We start from the raw sequence: 6,985 nt of genomic DNA on the forward strand, positions 1-6,985 counted from the left end.
AGCTCATGTATGGATTAATCTGGTCATGAGCTCTATAAGTATGGTGGCCCATCTTGGGTGCTTTGTTCACCTGGATCTGTTCAATAACCAGAGAATCTACATCTAAACCTTTAAGCTCAACATGACTCTCTGCATATTTAAGCATGTGCAGTAAATGTCAGCATTCTCTTTGAGCCACTGACCTTGTGTCCAGCCCTGCTGTTTGGCCTTGGCGCACCTATCAACCCCACCATTGCAATGCCAGAATGGCACACATTGCTTCTTTAATGTGACAACCTTCAGATACTTGGTGGCCTTTCAGATATGTATACCCTTGATGGCCTGGACAGTTTCATGCATGTTCTTAAACTGAACATGAAAATTTGAGCCTCTTGATTTGTATGATTTTGGGGGGTTTCTGGGTAGAGAGAGTAGCCAACCATTTTCCCAGGTCACCTCAGGCCACTCACAGAAAGACCCTTGCTGTGAAGTTGCAGGTGCCGTGGAGGAGGTCCCAGCTGAGCCTTTCCTGGTCCACTCTACTTCAGGTCTGCTGTTCCTTGCTGTAGCGGCTCAGCTCTTGTGCAGCTTTGGCCAGTTCTCCCTCCTAAAAAGAGATCTGTGACTCATTAGTCTTTACATCAGCTTGGAAAGATGAGATCAGCTCGGCCTCCTCAGCACGCTTCTTTCTGTCCCCTTATGTTTTATCCTGAAGATCCAGAATCCTACTTGTTCTCTGTTTAATAGTATCATCTCTGCAGTTAAGGTCATGTTCCACAGTATCTTTCCCCACACAGGTCAACTATTTCATTGTTGAGAGTATCTACCTTCTTGATAGCAGAGAAATCTGCCACAGGACTTGATCCTGTGATGTTCTGTGTGGTCATCCTGTCTCATGGTGGAATCATCTCAGGACTGAGAATATGAGGAGCAGCCAGGCACTTTATGAACTGATGCTTGACTGAAGGAAAAGTCAAAGCAGACTGATCCTCTGGAGTCTTCCCACAGTCCTCTGGGTCACCTAAAGCACAAATATGGGCTAGTGAGGTAGAAGGTAAACCTGTTTTCAGGAAGAGTTCATGGCTGTCCAATCAAGACATGAATCCAATGTATATCTTTATCTGTTTTCAAGAAGTTTTCATTATATTCTGCTTTTTCTGCAGGTGATCCCACCCATATTTTAAGAGATGCCAAAGTTGGAGGCAAGGACGTAGCCACGGGTTCTTTTTCCTGTGCACAGTTGTGGCAAATCACTGAAACTGCATCAAACCCCAGGCTCTTATGAATACCTGAGGATGTGACCCTGCTCTTCTAGCACAAGTACTCAGTAGCATATAATCATGTAATTATGACCTAGCCATGGACAACTCTGCAGGAGCCAATGAGACTAACATGAAGAATGTAATGTGAGATGACAACCGGTACAATAAAGACACCCGGGGCTCTTGTGCTCTGCTCTGCTCTGCTCCATGCTGCCTGCTGTTGTTTTGCACACATGTGTTCTCTAACCTGGGGATCTCACCTGTGAAAATCCCACTTGGGCCCCCCAAGTGGGTCAACAACTGGAATAGTAGGCAGGAAATTCAGATGAGTGCACCTATTGTGGTTGTGGAAATAGCACCTGAATTCTAGGGATAGCCCTGAAGGATGACTGATAAGTGACCCCCTGCCTACCACGGCTACCTATAGCCACCTCTTGGCAGCTTGGTAGAACCCTGGTAATGGGAAAACAATCTATTTAGAGTCCTGCGATATCTTGCAAGACCTGGAAGCAATAGGTAGACAGATTCCTCCCCATCACTGTGAAAGGGCAGGGTGGGGAACTTGGTGGTTCTTCACCCTCTTCCACTGCATAAATCAAGAGGCAGGTGGCCTTGTTGAGTAAGGAGACCACGTAGAGCTTTGTAGAGGAGTACCCTGAGCAGCCAATGGTTGGCTGCTGTGGAGCTCATGTTGTAAGGTATGGCAAGCACAGCCCCTCCTGGAATGTGTACAGAAGCAGGCAATCAGAGTGACATATTGGTTGATGGCAGAAGCTCATCTGGCTTGAAAAACTCCATGTGTTGACTGAGTGTGGTAATGCACACCTCTAATCTCAGCAATTGGAAGGCTGATGCAGGAAGATCCTTGGGAGTTTGATGCAAGCCTGGACTACAATGTGAGCCCAAAGCCAGCCTGAACTGCACAGTGAGATGCTGTTTCAAAAAGAAAAAAAAAAATCTATGTATCCTTACTGGAGCAATTCATTAAATAACCTTTCAAGTATTTTATTCTATTTTATGTATTTGGAACAAGGTCTTTCTATGCAGCTTAGACTTGTAATGATCCTCCTGATTCAGCCTCCTCAGTCCTGGGATTACAGGCATAAACCATTACGCCTAGTCTTAGTGGCCAGGCTCAACATGCACAGGGAAGGGCTGGCACAATATGTAGTACTGGGGATTGAACCCAGGTCCTCGTGCTTGCCTAGGCAGGTACTTATACTGTTGAGCTATCTCTGTAGCTCACTTATCAAGATTTGCTAACTGGGCTACATGAAATGGGCACGTAGCAAATGATATTTGCACTGCAGTGTCCGGACCCAGATGGGGAGCTGTTAACAGCACGAATGAAGACCATGAACCTTCTGAATGGGCTGCTGGGCACATTGTGGTCAGCAGCAGCCCTTTTAACCCCCTTTACAAATCACCTGATCCACAGTGCCATGGGTACATTGGCCAGGCTTGAAGATGTGGAAATGAGCACTAAGGTAAGATGAAAACTGTATGAAATGTAGCAACAAAAGAGAAAAGGACGGGGGCTTAAGGTGAGTAGGACCACTCCCTCAACGATAGCCTGCAAGGCCCCTAAGGGCAGTTGGCACCAGATCTGGCCACCCCTGCTGGCCCAGTCACAGATAAGTGGACATCTTGCTCACTCTGTGAAGGCAGTTGCACCCTGAGCAATCCAGTGGGCCTGAGCCAGAAAGCCAAAGAAGCTCCAAGAAAACAAGAAGTGACACTGGCCACCCTTCATCCCAATTAGGAAGTTGACTGAATTGCCTGGTTCTTGGGGGGTCCCAGGAGACTTCAGGCCACCTATGGAATTGACTATTTATTGTACCCCACCCACCAGCTGAGCCCATGTGAATAATACCATATTGCAAGGCTGGAGGTCACTCCATCATGGGCCAGAAGGCCCAGGTAACTTAGGGTATTGGGCATTTGCCTCCATGACCATATGATATGCAATTTTTCTCCAGCTGCTGTGTATATACTGTGAATGGACATAGACACTGGTTCTCACCTAGACACCACGCAGTGGAAGAATTCCAGTTGCAAATTCATGTGATAAAACCCACAGTCTGCAGGCATCGACAGCTTGCACTGCTGACTCTCATGCATGCTCTGCGAGTTGTGGGTGTGAAACAGCACTGGGAACCTGGAGACATGAAGAAAGAAGATAAATTGTCTTGAATCTAAAAAAAAACAAGGGTGATACACCCAAACAGAGCCCTTCAGTGTGACACATGCAGAAGCCAGTAGGTAGTGCTGAATGGCTGCAAGGTCTCACTGTGATGCTGCCAGTCAGGACCTATTTGCCTTCACCGAGGTGAGCAGGCAGTGGACCTTCTAGATGTTACCTCGAGGCTATTAGTGTAGCCCAGCTTTGTGTCGTGGCCTGGTGGGCCAGGACCTGGCCACCTGTGCCAAGCCACACTCTGTGTCACTGCTTTGTATTGAGGATATATGCTAACCTCAGACTGCCTTGCAGATTTAGAAGCCACTACAGAGTCTGCAACTGTGCAACACTGGTAACAGCTGAGGCTGTAGACAGAGTCATGTTCTGGGTGCAGGTGTACCCAGGCTTGCCAGGTTTTTGGCAGATGTCCTGCACCTAGCTACTTCACTGTGTCCTTTACACTAGGTGACCAAAACTGGCACAATGTGAGGATGGGTAGACAGCGGCAGCTGCTTTCTAGGACTCAAAATGGCAGTTGTACAGATATAAGCCCTTTGAGTCATTGATCTTAAACTGCCATGTAGCCTAACTGAGTATGGATAATATGGGATCTAACCTGAAAAATTCTCTCTTGTGCCCCCGGATTAGTATAACCATAACATAGCCCTTCAACGAAAGTTCTTGCACTGACAAAAGCCAATGAAAATCAGGAGGAAAATTTTATTACTGCAAACTCATTTTCATCCATCACTGCATCATGGTCAGTATCATTCATCTACCTAACATGTCCAGGCCTTTTCCCGGGTAACTTAGTGTTTAGCATCACTGGCTTTACTTGATCACCAGCCAAATATTCATTCTCTGAGCTTAAAGTAGTCAAAATTTACATCATGTTTGGCCTCATCTTCAGATTTTATAGTCTATTGGAGCTGAATTATAGAAACTCCACTGGATAGCAAAACATGAATCTTAGATACTCAGGGAAACCTCCAGTCCATTCTGGGCACATGCCACACCCAGAAAACAACAAAGAATTCTCGTTGAGGATGCCTTTGCAGTCAGTGTCAGCTAAATCCCAAATTTATCCCAGTAGCAAGTCTGGGTGATCTGAGTTTTTCAGGAAAGTAGCAGCATCTGAAGCCAACACCCTTCCAGCACTGCTGTATCAACCTTTGAACTGTGCTTTTCTTATACCAGAATCACCCTTGGTAACTGTGTCAGGGTGAGCTAGGCTGCTTTGGTGTTTCCATCCTGCAAGGATTTTGAGATTTTGAGAAAAGATCTTTTCATATTTTGAGAAAAGATCTTGCTAAATTAATACTTTGTACATGCTCTACTCAAATGTCCCACGCTAGTGCTTCCCAGAAAGCTAGGATTTCTAGGCATCCACATCCATTCCTGCTCCATGATTCTATTGAAGACTTTTTCTGTGTAGATTTTTCACTGATCTTGGGTACAGACACTATTGCTGCCCCAGTTAAGGGCAAATTTTTAAGCCCTTGCTGTGAGCTCCCTCTGGAACAGGCCACAGCTCCTAGGATGGTAGGATTCCACCTAGCTCCACCCCTTTGGATCACAGAACTAAGAGAAGGGCCACCAAGGGATGTGCTCCCCCTGATGCCCAGGAAAGAGACATTTCTAGGGGAAGAGGGAGGTTCCAAGCCACTCATTTCCTGCAGATAGATGAGAGAGTAAGAGGATGACCATAGACTGCTGACCAAATATTAGGAAATGTCATACTGAATGCTAAATTCTCTAGTAGGGAAACCAGACAAGAATATTCTCATCACTGTGAACCTTTCATTTAAGCTCATCCTTGCAGGAGATCACTCTGCTAGGAATAATGTGTCAGAGGGTAAGAAATCTAGACTGAACACAGACACAAAGATAATTTGCAATGAGTAGGCCAGGAACTTCATGCCTACTATTGGAAAAAGAGCCCTGAGTATTTGGCTCACCCTGTTTTTATTCACTTAGAAAAGGCTGCAAGCTATTAGGTTAATGAAAGATTCATCTACACCTTGTTATCTGTAACATAGACAGAGGTAAACATCCAGAGCTCAGCTGTAGTGGTGCTACCCTGGAGCTTGCAACAGGCCTGCAAGACACCTTTGGCAGCATGAGTTTGCTGTTTTCCTCTTTTTTTGTTAGAAGTTCATCCAATTCTTATAACTTTTCATCCCCTTCAAACCCTTGCTTCCTTTTCTTTCCCAATTCTCTCTCTCTCTCTCTCTCTCTCTCTCTCTCTCTCTCTCTCCCTCCTTCCCTCCCTTTCTCCCTCCCCCCACAGGGGTTTAAAGACAGGGTCTCCACAAAGTTCAGGTTGTCCTTTATGCAGCTCACCTCAAATTCAATGGCAAGACAAGATCCTTCCATGGTAAAGAACAGCTGAAAATATTCATGGCCACCAAACCAACCCTGCAGAAAGTACTGAGAAAGAGTACAGAAAGAAACAGAAACAATCATAGCTTCAGGAACAACAACCAAAGGGGCCAGGGATATAGCTAAGTGGCATGAGCACATGTCTTGCAAGCATAAGGTTCTGAGTTTGATCCCTGGCAAACAACCAAAAAGAACACCAAACAGAGCAAGTATTTAAAAAGAGGGAAAATGTGTGGCACCTACAGCAGGGAAATAACATGACAAAGATAAGCTAATACATATCAATTATGACCATCAATGTAATTGGCAGGGTGGATTAAGAAACAAAATTTAACACTATGCTGTAGAGAAGAAACACATTTAACTCAAAAGAAAATTCACAGACTGAAACAATGGAAAACAAAGGATGAGAACAATTTTTCCTTCCACAGGAAACCAGAAAGAAGGAGTGCTAGCTCTTCTGGTTGCTGACAATATCAATTTCAAAGCAAAAATCATCCAAATAGATAAAGAATATCACTATATACTTGTTACAGGAAAACTGCAATGGCAAGAGATAACAATTGTAAATATGTATGTACCCAATGTAAGAGCACTCACCTAATAAGACAAATTTTAATGGGCATGAAAAAGCAAATGAGCAATAACACAGTTGCAATGGGAGAATTTAACATACTATTGTCACAAAGAGATAGATCAACTAGGCAAAAAAAAAATCAGCAAAGAAATAATAGAACTAAACAAAATTTTGAAGAAAGAGACTTAGTAGAACTTTGTGGAGTGTTTCACCCAGCAACAACAGAATATAGTCTTTTCAGTGGCACATGGGGTGCTCTCCAAAAGAGACCATATACTAGCACACAGAGCATGCTTAAATAAATGCAAAGGAATTTAAATTATCCCATGCATACTATCTCACTATAGGGCAATGAAACTGAAAGTCGTTTACAAAATAAACCACATAAACACATGAAAATTCCATAGCAGCCTCCTAAACAACCAGTGTGTCACAGATGAAATTAAAGAAGAAATTAAACAGCATGCACAATCAAATGAAAATACAGATACAACTTATCACAACTAGTGGGATATAATAAAAGCTGTCTTAGGAAAATTTATAGCAGTAAATCCACACATTAGGAAAACAGTACAAGTCAAAGTGCACTTTCCTTCCTTCCTTCCT

At 44.1% G+C, this 6,985-nt stretch overlaps 1 pseudogene; it reads right to left on the reverse strand.

The window, feature by feature from the left end:
• Nucleotides 1–431: 431 nt before the first annotated feature.
• Nucleotides 432–4,710, reverse strand: LOC101566252 (annotated as a pseudogene).
• Nucleotides 4,711–6,985: the final 2,275 nt, after the last annotated feature.

Source organism: Octodon degus, unplaced genomic scaffold, assembly GCF_000260255.1.
Source record: "Octodon degus isolate 3935 unplaced genomic scaffold, OctDeg1.0 scaffold00189, whole genome shotgun sequence".
NCBI lineage: Eukaryota > Metazoa > Chordata > Mammalia > Rodentia > Octodontidae > Octodon > Octodon degus.